This window comes from Schistocerca americana, chromosome 1 (assembly GCF_021461395.2).
Source record: "Schistocerca americana isolate TAMUIC-IGC-003095 chromosome 1, iqSchAmer2.1, whole genome shotgun sequence".
Classification (NCBI taxonomy): Eukaryota; Metazoa; Arthropoda; class Insecta; order Orthoptera; family Acrididae; genus Schistocerca; species Schistocerca americana.
In genome coordinates, this window is record NC_060119.1 from 1,222,065,714 (window position 1) to 1,222,077,903 (window position 12,190).

Here is a 12,190-nt window from a genome sequence, read left to right on the forward strand (position 1 = left end):
GTTCCAGGTCAACGAGAAGTACCCTAAGGGTTATAATGAGTGAGTTTTCGAGTATCAAAATATGCGATATAAATGGCCGTATCTTGTGGTTACAATCACTTAGACTGTGTCAGATGGGACAAAATGATGGAAATCCTAAGGAAACATGGAGTTGACTGGAGGGATAGATGGCTAATTAGAGATTTATATTTGAACCAGAGAGCAAGAGTAAGAATAGGAGGTGTGATGAGTGAGGAAATTGAACTGGGAAGAGGTGTAAGATAAGGTTGTTGTTTATCACCAACACTGTTCAATATATATCTGGAGGAAATTATTAGTGAAAGTTTTGATGGAAGGAGAGGAGTTTGTATAGGGGGTCGGAGAGTAGAGTGTATAAGATTTGCAGACTAAATGGTTGTGATGGCAGAAAGAGCAACAGACATGGAACAAATGTTAGAAGATCTAAACACAAAATTAGAAGAATATGGAATGAAGATTAACAAGAAGAAAACGAAAAGCATGGTAATTGGAGGAAAGAGGAGAAAATGCCGTATGAAATGGCTCTGAGCACTATGCGACTCAACTTCTGAGGTCATCAGTCGCCTAGAACTTAGAACTAATTAAACCTAAGTAACCTAAGGTCATCACACACATCCATGCCCGAGGCAGGATTCGAACCTGCGACCGTAGCGGTCACGCGGTTCCAGACTGAAGCGCCTTTAACCGCACGGCCACACCGGCCGGCATGCCGTATGAAAATAGGGGGAGAGGAAATAGAGCAAGTGAATAACTTCAATTACTTGGGAAGTGTAATAATGGATGATATGTATTGAACAAGAGAAATTAGGAAAAAAATTGCAATGGCAAAAGAAGGATTCAAGAGGAAACAGAAATTACTTTGTGGACCACTAAACAAAGATCTGAGGAAAAGACTTGAAAAATGTTACATCTGGAGCGTTGCACTACATGGTGCGGAGACCTGGACATTGAGGAAGGAAGATGAAAGAAGACTGGAGGCACTAGAGATGTGGATATGGAGAAGAATGGAAAAAGTGAAATGGGAGAACCGAGTAAGGAATGAAGAAGTATTAAGGAGAGTCGGAGAAGAAAGAAACATGCTGAGAGTCATCAGAAAGAGAAAACGGAACTGGATTGGACATTTTTTGAGGAGGGACTGTTTATTGAAGGAAGGAATAGAAGGAATGGTGGAGGGAAAATGGGGAAGAGGAAAAAGAAGATATCAGATGCTGGACAATATCAAAGGAGGCAAATATTCAGAAATGAAAAGACTGGCTATGGACAGACAAAAGTGGAAGAGGCTTAGCCCATGACAAGACCTGCCGTAAGGCAGAATACCATACTACTAATCACTTAGAAACTTAACGACTTTACATCCCAGAGGACCATAGACATTAGATGTTCCATAAATTTGATCTCGGTACCTCTGCATGTTCATGAGAAAAAGTCGTCTTAACACATGGACAGACAGAAAAAGACAGTCCTATAACAGATGACAAAAAAACTATTTTCGTGTGATATAATTACAAATTAACAGTTTTCAGAATTTTTCATTTACTTTTATTGTTAAACCTAGCTTCTTGCGAAATTGCGTGATTCTATGTCAAGGCAAATACCATACATATTTTGATGAGTGAGTTTGCAAGCATCCAAAATATCTGACATAAATGGCCGTATCTTTTGACTGTACTGATTTAAAAGCTTCAATTTTTGCGCTGCGAATGGACCAAAGGCTTTAGTATATGACATAAATTTCAACTTATTACGTCTATCGTTCATGGGAAAAAGAGATCTTAACAGACGGACGGACACACAGTCGGATAGCAAACGACATAAAAATTTTTCGTTTGATATAATTGCGACGTAACAGTTGTCGGATTTCTTCTTCCTCTGTTTGTAGTGTGAAAACTTGTTTCTTGGCAAGTGATGAGTGTGAGTTTCCTAGTATCAAAGTATGTGACATAAATGGCCGTATCTTTTTATTGCATTGACTCAGAAGCTTACATGTACTGCATCGCCAAAGGCCCGTAGACCTCAGTTTGTGACATAAATTTGAACTTGATACGTCGACCCGTTCCTGAGAAAATGAGTTTTTAACAGTCGGACAGACATATAGGCAGGCAGACGGACAGGAAAGTGAGCTAAGGGTTCCATTTTTTACGCATTGAGACATGGAACCTTGAACAGGGAGCAAAAACATAAAAATTGTATAAAACAGGACTTGTTACTTACACAGCGTGTCCCAGAAGTAATGGTCAGTATTCAGGGATATGAAGCAAAGAAGCAAAGAAGTCAAGTAAATGTGGTCTCCAAAATGCATACGTTAAAAGCTATGAACACTTTTTATCTTCAATACTGTGAAACGAATCTCTCCTGCTGCAAGCTTTCTGCTCTCCACATTTTGAGACGTGATGACACTGACCGAAACAAGAAAAAAATGCCCATTGTAATACGCTCTGAAGTGTATTCCTTAACGGCTATGAGTACTTCCTCATCTTCACTATTGTGAAACAGATCTCTTATACTCAACAAATGGTCATAGATCTTAAGTTATCCGTTTAAGAGCGTAAGTTTACGGACATTTTCTGTTGTTTTAGTCCATAGCACCACCTCCCAAAATATGGAAAGCAAAGAGCTTGCAGGGTAGAATAGATCTGTTTCACACCACCGATAATGAAGAAATGCTCACAGCTCTTAAAGTACGGATTTTAGAGCCCATGTTTACTAGATTCTTTGGCTTCGAATGATGGCTTTTATCGTATCCCCCAATATTGACAATTCGTCCTTGGACACACTGTATACTTACAGAATTTCATATACAGCTCAAGAAAGCGTAAATGAGCCAGTCAACAACCTAGATATTCACATTCCATGGATCCCGTGGAGAAGTACAGTCTGGAGCCGGGCGACCGCTGCGGTCGCAAGTTCGAATCCTGCCTCGGGCATGGATGTGTGTGATGTCCTTAGGTTAGTTAGGTTTAATTAGTTCTAAGTTCTAGGCGACTGATGACCTCAGCAGTTAAGTCGCATAGTGCTCAGAGCCAACCGTGGAGAAGAGTCACTGCATGTGCAACGAAGTCAAGGATATATATTGTAATAGGGTCAATCAGAAATTAATTCCATCTATTTTTTAGTATTTTTTACAGTAAAATAAATGCCATATAAATAGGGTAACATCTACAATATTTTAGATTAATTTGTCACTTTTTAATATAATCATCACCTTTTCCCAACAATTTTTTTCCACCTTGAATCAAGAACATGTATACCAGTGCGGTAAATATCGTTGTCCTCCTTCCTCAGCGACTGCTGCATAGAATTTTTCAAGGCCTCGATATCTTCAAAAACTGTATTATCAGGGCTGTGGTGTCCTACTGTTTACAAATGCGTTATCGGTATAGAAACAGATACTAATACGAACGTGTAATATGAACGTTCATGCACAAAAATTATTGATGCTCTTCATGGGCATACTGAATTCCGTGGCTGTCATATCGATTTTATTTTAAGTAATGTAGATGCTATTTCTGGTCAAGCGTGGTGTACTATTGCCATTGTTCATGTAGATGCAGCTCTACATTCTCTGATTACCAGTTTGGAAAATTACCCTACTCGTGATTTTTGCAATTTCGTCAGTGGTAGAACGACTAGTGTGTGGTATTGCACTGTCGCGCAAAAGAAGAAGGAACTTTTGATGGGCAAACTCGTTGAAGACTTGCTTTCAACAATTCATTGTACAACCTGTCTCCAAAGAATCAACCATAATCACACCCTCTGAATGTTGTGTGAAGTGACTGCAATCGCTGGCCACACCACTCCACGCTGCATCACACAGTTGTGCTTGCCCTTCAGGTTCTCCACAGTGACAAAACCATAGTCTAACGCAACTGACGTCCACACCCTTTCTCCAGGATTTCGTGAATGCGACTGGGCGTTTCACCCGCTATGGCAAGTAATTGTGTCACAGAAGGTTGTCTAATACGTACGTCTATGTCGGCCAGCTTCTAAATTTGTACAGTGCTACCATCTGTTGATGTAGGATGTTGTTACTCGGGAGGGCCGTAGGAGGTTTACGGAAGTGTGCCGAATTCATGATTACTACGTTGCAAACTTAATGAAGGAGGAGGAAAGGAAGAGCCATTACTTTCTGACTGGCCTTCTTATTTACGAGTAATACAATGGAATGTCCTGAATACTGAACAAACACCTATCCATTGGACACCACATTATCATGGCACTGACCGCTTGGGTACAGGACTCTGCTTGATTGCATCAAGCTGAGAGCCACATAAGAAGTTGCAGTCATTGGTAGAAGCTTCCAAACTGAACATGTTCCAGGATCTGTCACATGGAATGAACAGCCTCATAAGTACAGAATATAAATTGAGAGTGGACAGGAAAAAGAAAAAAAGTTATGAAAAGAAGCAGAAAAGAGAACAGCGAGACACTTAACAAAAGAGTCGGTGATCACGAAGTAGACGAAGTTAAGGAATTCTGTTTTCTTGGAAGCAAAATTACCCATGATGAACGAAGCAAGGAGGGCATGAGAAGCAGACTAGCACGGGAAAAGAGAATTCTAATGGGAGGCAGAAATTTCTGACAGACGCAGAAACTGTTTTATTTGTATTGATCAACAGTCGCAGCCCTCATAATCCCATTCCTTTTGGATGAAATATTCAACAGAATTGTAAATTAGTGAATCATGGACAGTGAGAAAACCGTAACAGAAGAGAATCAAAGCGCATGAGATACAGTGCTACAGATGAATGTTGGAAATTAAGAAATGAGGAGGTTCTCCGCAGAATCGGCGAAGAAAGTGGAACATTGATAAGAAGAAGAGACAGGATGATAGGACATATATTAGAAGACATCGATGGTACTAGAGAGAGCTGTAGAGGGTGAAAACTGTAGAGGAAGACAGAGATTGAGATACACCCAGCAAATAATTGAGAACGTAGGGTACAATCGCTATTCTGAGATGAAGAGGTTGCCACAGGAGAGAGATTAGTGGCGGAGCGCATCAAACCAGTCAGAAGACTGGTGACTAAAATGAGACCACATGGCTGGAACCGTTGGTTTGTGGTCGTAATACACGGTTGTCCTAGTCGGCAAGACTGCTGTGTTCTGTTCAAGGTAATAAACAACTGAACTGCTATTACTACATGGCGTTACATATCTATCGCAAGACGTGGTCGTGGCGCAGCCATAGCTGTTGATCCGTCTTGAAGCTCAAACTGTTTGGGAGTTGGCGTGACCTTTTATAACCAGCCCTTTTATAGCCTGGCTGGCGCCACGCCCCGGTAGTCTCCCGGATTCACAAAACTGAGCCATTGCCAACCGCGTGGGAGGTCAAGTGTACGGAGCTTGCCTACTGATACATAGTAATGGCTACATCCTTTTTACCCGAAAGGCTTCCTATACCTGGTGGACGCTAACTGTCGATAAAGAGGTTTCCACTGTACCACTATGCCTACACGAGGAAGGCAATGGCTGTTTAAAACCTGAATAGTTTTTAATGGTTGCCACCATTGTGAGTGAATTATAAGCTCCTCTCAGAATGACCGCAGATGAAATCTGTTTCCAAATTTCGGTTAGTCACCATGTTAGAAATCATCGTCACGCAGTTTCTTTTGTCTCATTAATTTCGTTAATAGCTTCAATCACGACTGAATTTTCAAATGACTTGAAACAAAATTCGTAGGGATTTTATACATAGATCGGTAGATGTTCATTACCAAAGGCTCCTGAATACGCCACCTTATTTATTGCAATCAATTCCTACTCAAACCTATCTTTGTTTTCAGCCTTGAGCAGCCTCCTCTGTACACGTCTCGCCACGTAGCGGCCCTGTAGGGACCCTACACTATATTAGGCAGGTGTACCAATTTCTTTGGCGCTTCAGTGTAATACACTATTGGCCATTAAAATTGCTACACCACGAATATGGCGTGCATCAGACACGAAATTTAACGGGCAGGAAGAAGATGCTGTGATATGCAAATGATTAGCTTTTCAGAATATTCACACAAGGTTGGCACCGGTGGGGACACCTACAATGTGCTGACATGAGAAGAGTTTCCAACCGATTTCTCATACACAAACAGCAGTTGACCGGCGTTGACTGGTGAAACGTTGTTGTGATGCCTCGTTTAAGGAGGAGAAATGCGTACCATCACGTTTCCGACTTTGATAAAGGTCGGATTGTAGCCTATCGCGATTGTGGTTTATCGTATCGCGACATTGCTGCTCGCGTTGGTCGAGATCCAATGACTGTTAGCAGAATATGGACTCGGTGGGTTGAGGAGGGTAATACGGAACACCGCGATGGATCCAAACGGCCTAGTATCACAACCAGTCGAGATGACAGGCATCTTATCCGCATGGCTGTAACGGATCGTGCAGCCACGTCTCGATCCATGAGTCAACAGATGGGGACGTTTGTAAGACAACAACCATCTGCACAAACAGTTCGGATGTTTGCAGCAGCATGGACTATCAGCTCGGAGACCATGGCTGCGGTTAACCTTGACGCTGCATCTCAGACAGGAGCGACTGCGATGGTCTACTCAACGACGAACCTGGGTGCACGAATGACAAAACGTCATTTTTTCGGATGAATCTAGGTTCTGTTTACAGCATCATGATGGTCGCATCCGTGTTTGGCGACATCGCGGTGAACGCACATTGGAAGCGTGTATTCGTCATCGCCTTACTGGCGTATCACCCGGCGTGATGGTATGGGGTGCCATTGGTTACACGTCTCGGTCACCTCTCGGTCGCATTGACCGCACTTTGAACAGTGGACGTTACATTTCAGATGTGTTACGACCCGTGGCTCTACCCTTCATTCGATCACTGCGAAAACCTACATTTCAGCAGGATAATGCACGACCGCATGTTGCAGGTCCTGTACGGGCATTTCTGGATACAGAAAATGTTCGACTGCTGATCTGGCCAGCACATTCTCCAGATCTCTCACCAACTGAAAACGTCTGGTCAATGGTGGCCGAGCATCTGGCTCGTCACAATACGCCAGTCACTACTCTTGATGAACTGTGGTATCGTGTTGAAGCTGCATGGGCAGCTGTACCTGTGCACGCCATCCAAGCTCCGTTTGACTCAATGCCCAGGCGTATGAAGGCCGTTATTACGGCCAGAGGTGGTTGTTGTGGGTACTGATTTCTCAGGATCTATGCACCCAAACTGCGTGAAAAATGTAATCACATGTCAGTCCTAGTATAATATATTTGTCCAATGAATACCCGTTTATCATCTGCATTTCTTCTCGGTGTAGCAATTTTAATGGCCAGTAGTGTGTTTGAGGTTCCGGTGTGAGATACCCTGGAGGTGACCGCGGCTGGTGTTCACGGCGCTGGTGTGTGTACGTACGCGTGCCGGTGGAGCTGGGCGGCGGCGACTGGCGCGGCTCCCCCCGCCCCGCCGGCTGCTGCGTGGGCGGCGCCTCTGCAGCCGCCAGCTGCGACCAGCTGGTGAGGCCCTGCGGCGCCGCCTCCCTGCCGTGCAGCTGCAACCAGAAACGCCACAACACTTCACTCGCGACCACGACTGCAGTCAGATAAATTGCCAGCTCTAGTGTTACACTGCGTAAGGTTGCTCAAGTCGTACCGGATAGGAGAGAGGAGTACTATATTTCGTAGGGTAATTTAAATAACACAATTTGTTTGTGTACACTGGATCTTTATTTTTTTAAGCTAACAACCAGCTTCCACACAAATATAAACCTTTTCTCAAAATCGTTTTTCAGTCTTCCTCAAATCTATATCTTCGGTACAATTAAGACGCCTGGTTTCCTAAACCGTGCCCCCTATGGTCGTACATAGGTTACGAAGTCAGCGATGACATAATAAATCCATGGAGTAATGTAACAAAATGTCACAGTAACGAATTACAAACTATAAACGTAACGTTTCTTCCGCATTTAGACATCATGAAATTACAAGCAGGAAACAAAAGATAAATTCTTAACCAATTAAATTTCTTCAACTGTCATATCGAAAATCAGTTGCTTTAAACGTAGATATCTTAGAAATATTTCTTAATTTTACTTTCCATTTTACTTTCCATGTCTGCGTATAGGTCAAGTACCCAACCCTTAGATTTCATATACTGAACCACGTCATTCTCTCGATGTATCTTACATAGCTGACATGACAAATTCATTCTGTCCTTTTTTTGTTCTTGTTAAAGTTTTCATCTATTTGTCTCTTATTTTATAGATTTGTGGACAGGTTTTCTTCTTTTTCTTTGGCTTCTATTTCCTTTCTACATCTGCATCTACATCTACATGGATACTCTGCAAATCACATTCAGGTGCCTGGCAGAGGGTTCATCGAACCACCTTCACAATTCTCTATTATTCCAATCTCGTATAGGAGAAAGTTGGTGATTGTAATTTCGTGAGAAGATTCCGTCGCAACGAAAAACGCCTTTCTTCTAATTATTTCCAGCCCAAATCCCGTATCATTTCTGTGACACTCTCTCCCATATTTCGCGATAATACAAAACGTACTGCCTTTCTTTCAACTTTTTCGATGTACTCCGTCAGTCCTATCTAGTAAGGATCCCACACCGTGCAGCAGTATTCTAAAAGAGGACGGACAAGCGTAGTGTAGGCAGTCTCCTTAGTAGGTCTGTTACATTTTCTATGTGTCCCGCCAGTAAAACGCAATCTTTGATTAGCCTTCCCCACAACATTTTCTATGTGTTCCTTTCAATTTAAGTTGATCGTAATTGTAATACCTAGGTATTTAGTTGAATTTACGGCTTTTAGATTAGACTGATTTATCGTGTAACCGAAGTTCAACGAATTCCTTTTAGCACTCATGTGGATGACCTCACACTTTTCGTTCTTTAGGGTCAACTGCCACTTTTCGCACCATTCAGATATCTTTTCTAAATCTTTTTGCAGATTATTTTGATCTTCTGATGACTTTATTAGTCGATAAACGACAGCGTCATCTGCAAACAACCGAAGACGGCGGCTCAGATTATTTCCCAAATCGTTTATATAGATAAGGAACAGCAAAGGGCCTATAACACTACCTTGGGGAACGCCTGAAATCACTTCTGTTTTACTCGATGACTTTCCGTCAATTACTACGAACTGTGACCTCTCTGACAGTAAATCGCAAATCCAGTCACATAACTGAGGCGATATTCCATTCCATACAGTGAATTGCGTCACCCTCTCGATGTCCCTTACATAGCAGACATGACCAATTCATCCTGTCCTTTTTTTTGTTCTTGTTAAAGTTTTCACCTATTTGTCTCTTATTTTATATGTTTGTGGGCAGGTTTTCTTCTATTTATTTGGCTTCTGCTTACTTTCTGTAAGGACTTGACGTTAAATTCCATCGCTGGTTTAGCTCGTTTCGTATTTTTCTTGATAGCTGTTGCCGTACACGGGACAGAAGATTAAGTGTTCAAGTAAGACTCTATTTGTTGACTGTTGATTTCGGCAACCGTTTCAGTATTAAACTTCCTGGCAGATTAAAACTGTGTGCCGGACCGAGACTCGAACTCGGGACCGCAGTCTAACGTAACAGCTGCGACACTCTCTCTCGGTTTTGTTACCCACGGTGATATCAGTACCCCCAGCGGCCAGAAAGCGACACTTCTGAACACGATATCGGACGAGTGCGAATACCAACGTTTATAATGATTTGTAACATAGTTTTTACAATAGGGAGTGTATTCAGTGCCATAAAAATTACTCCACATTTGTCATTATTTAGTTTCCTAAGGACCCTGGAAGGTACGAAACGGTACATTACAGGGCAGTTTATTTACGGTTCTCTTGTAACGTACAAACATTTACTGAAAAATATCGTTTTCCTTTAATAACAAAAAATTGCTAACAAACACTGGAAGACCTGATTTTATGCATAAAGACGTCCTATATCCACCCAACAAAGCAAAGTTTTTTTCGCTACGGAATATAATACCTACATCCTGTAACATAGTCTACTAAATAATCCAATACATCTTTAGCTTAAGGAAAAAACTATACAGACGTAATCTGAAATCGTCAAAAGCAATAAAACTGTTTTCCAACACTAGAGAAAGCAATCCCACAGTTGTTGCTAAATCTGAGACACAAACGCCAAGAATCTTCAAAACATTCGCTCTTGAAGCAAAAGTAATTACATTTACAAAAATATTAGTGTTTTAGGAAGTCGATTGAAATGTAATAATGGGCGAATCATTAGACTCCATAAAATGTTTTTAAGTGTCAAGGAAACTGCCTTTAATAATATCAGTAGAAATACATAATTCTCATGCGTGAGATAGGTGTTTATATTCTCTTGCTTTCAACGAAATAATCTGCAATTATACACATATTTGAAAATATTTCTTCGTGAACAAGTTGCAGCTTATGTCACTGAATCAGCGTTAAGCCGGCTGTTTTTAAATGTATTACGCGATAATTGACGTCTCTTGGTAATTTACTAAGGCATGGAAATCAAAAATATAACAACTATTTCGCTAACTACGTAGAAAATAATTAAAAACAAATATTAGCCTTGCAGTGCTTGTGTCGCTCCATCTGTCAAACGGGAACAACTTTCGCCCTACACAGTCTCGTGACTGTATTAGATTGTGGTAGAACTGAGGTAATTTAGAAATTCGGGGAATGACCGTAAAGAATATACTAGCAATGGCAAACTCGATTCCAACGTTGCTGAGTGAATGAATGCGTTTGAAGAGCGACAGTGATTGGGCTAGTAGCAATAATACTGTATTGCTGGTGTTCAAAATATAATAAATTCAGAGTTGTCAGATCACTGCGAACTCTAGCCTCATCTTATTAATGATAATATTTTGGTAATAATTTTTGTTAGAATAGGGCATGTGTCAATAGGCACATGGTTACGAATTTTCTCTAGCTGGGACTTGTACCTTGGTTGTAACTTTGCCCTGCATGCTGTCGTAACCATCAGTTCCGATTGCCAACCAAAATACAGAAAGCCAAAAATATGTGAATTGATTTTAATGAAAAGGAGGAGCGATTTACACAGCACTTGAGAGTTAGGTCCCCCACGCTACAACAGTTTTTCAACGGAGCAACTTCTGCTTTACAAACCTACAATATTTGTAACAACATTTTCGTGTACATATAGCTGTAGTGTAAATCGATAGCAGCAGCAATTCCTGTTCATGCTAACAGGACTCGAACCTGAGACCTTCAGTTGTGCCCTACCAACTGAACTGAACAAGCACGACGACGACTGTCGGAAGCAAAGTAGGGATGGGGGGGGGGGGGGGGGGGGGAAATCGTGAGTCGTGCTCACGTATCACAGTTGGTAGAGCACTTGTCCACGATCGGCAAAGGTCCCAGGTTCGAGTCTCGGTTTGGCGCACACTTTTAATCCGCCAAGAATTTCAGATCACTGCACACTCCGCTGCAGATTGAAAATTCCATTCTGGAAACACCCCCCAGGCTGTGGATAGACCATGTTTTCGCAGTGTTCTTTCGTCCAAGAGTGCTATATTGCAAGGTTGCAGGAGAACTTCTGTGAATTTTGGAAGATAAGAGAAGAGGTATTGGCATAGGTAAATCTGTGAGGATGGGTCGTGAGTCGCGCTTGGATGTTTCAGTCGATAGAGTACTTGACCGCGAAACGCATAGGTCCGAGGTGCTAGTCCCGAGCCGGTATATAGTTTCATTCTGCCAGAAGTTTCTTTTTAATAGTTGATTACATTGTGGGTTAGCACCTCATCTCTACCTGGAGTCCTTAGAGACAAACAGTTTCGCACACATAATGGCACTTTTTTGGCAAAACTTCGCTACCTCAGTGAATCGTCGGCAGCTCAAGACAATTCTCCCGTGTTGAGCGCGCAGAGTTCGACTTGCTACTCGTCTTGTCAGCATCAAGAGTGCAAATATCGGAGTGCTTTCGAGAGCGAGCCCCAAACACTTTTAAAAACTTTTAAATATACGAGAGTGAAGGCTACTTAGAAACTGACCGGTTTTCGTTTGCTTACAAAGTTATCTTCTTACTGTTTTTACTGCACGTACTAGTTTTCGGCACAGTTAACAAATCTGCAAAGAACTCAAGTTTTTTTTTTTTTAGTAGGATCGTTTTTGTGTGATCTATCTCTGGACTACAACCCCAGGGCCAAAATCAATTCCGGTGAATCCGGTCATGCATTTACGTACCCTTCCCAAGAT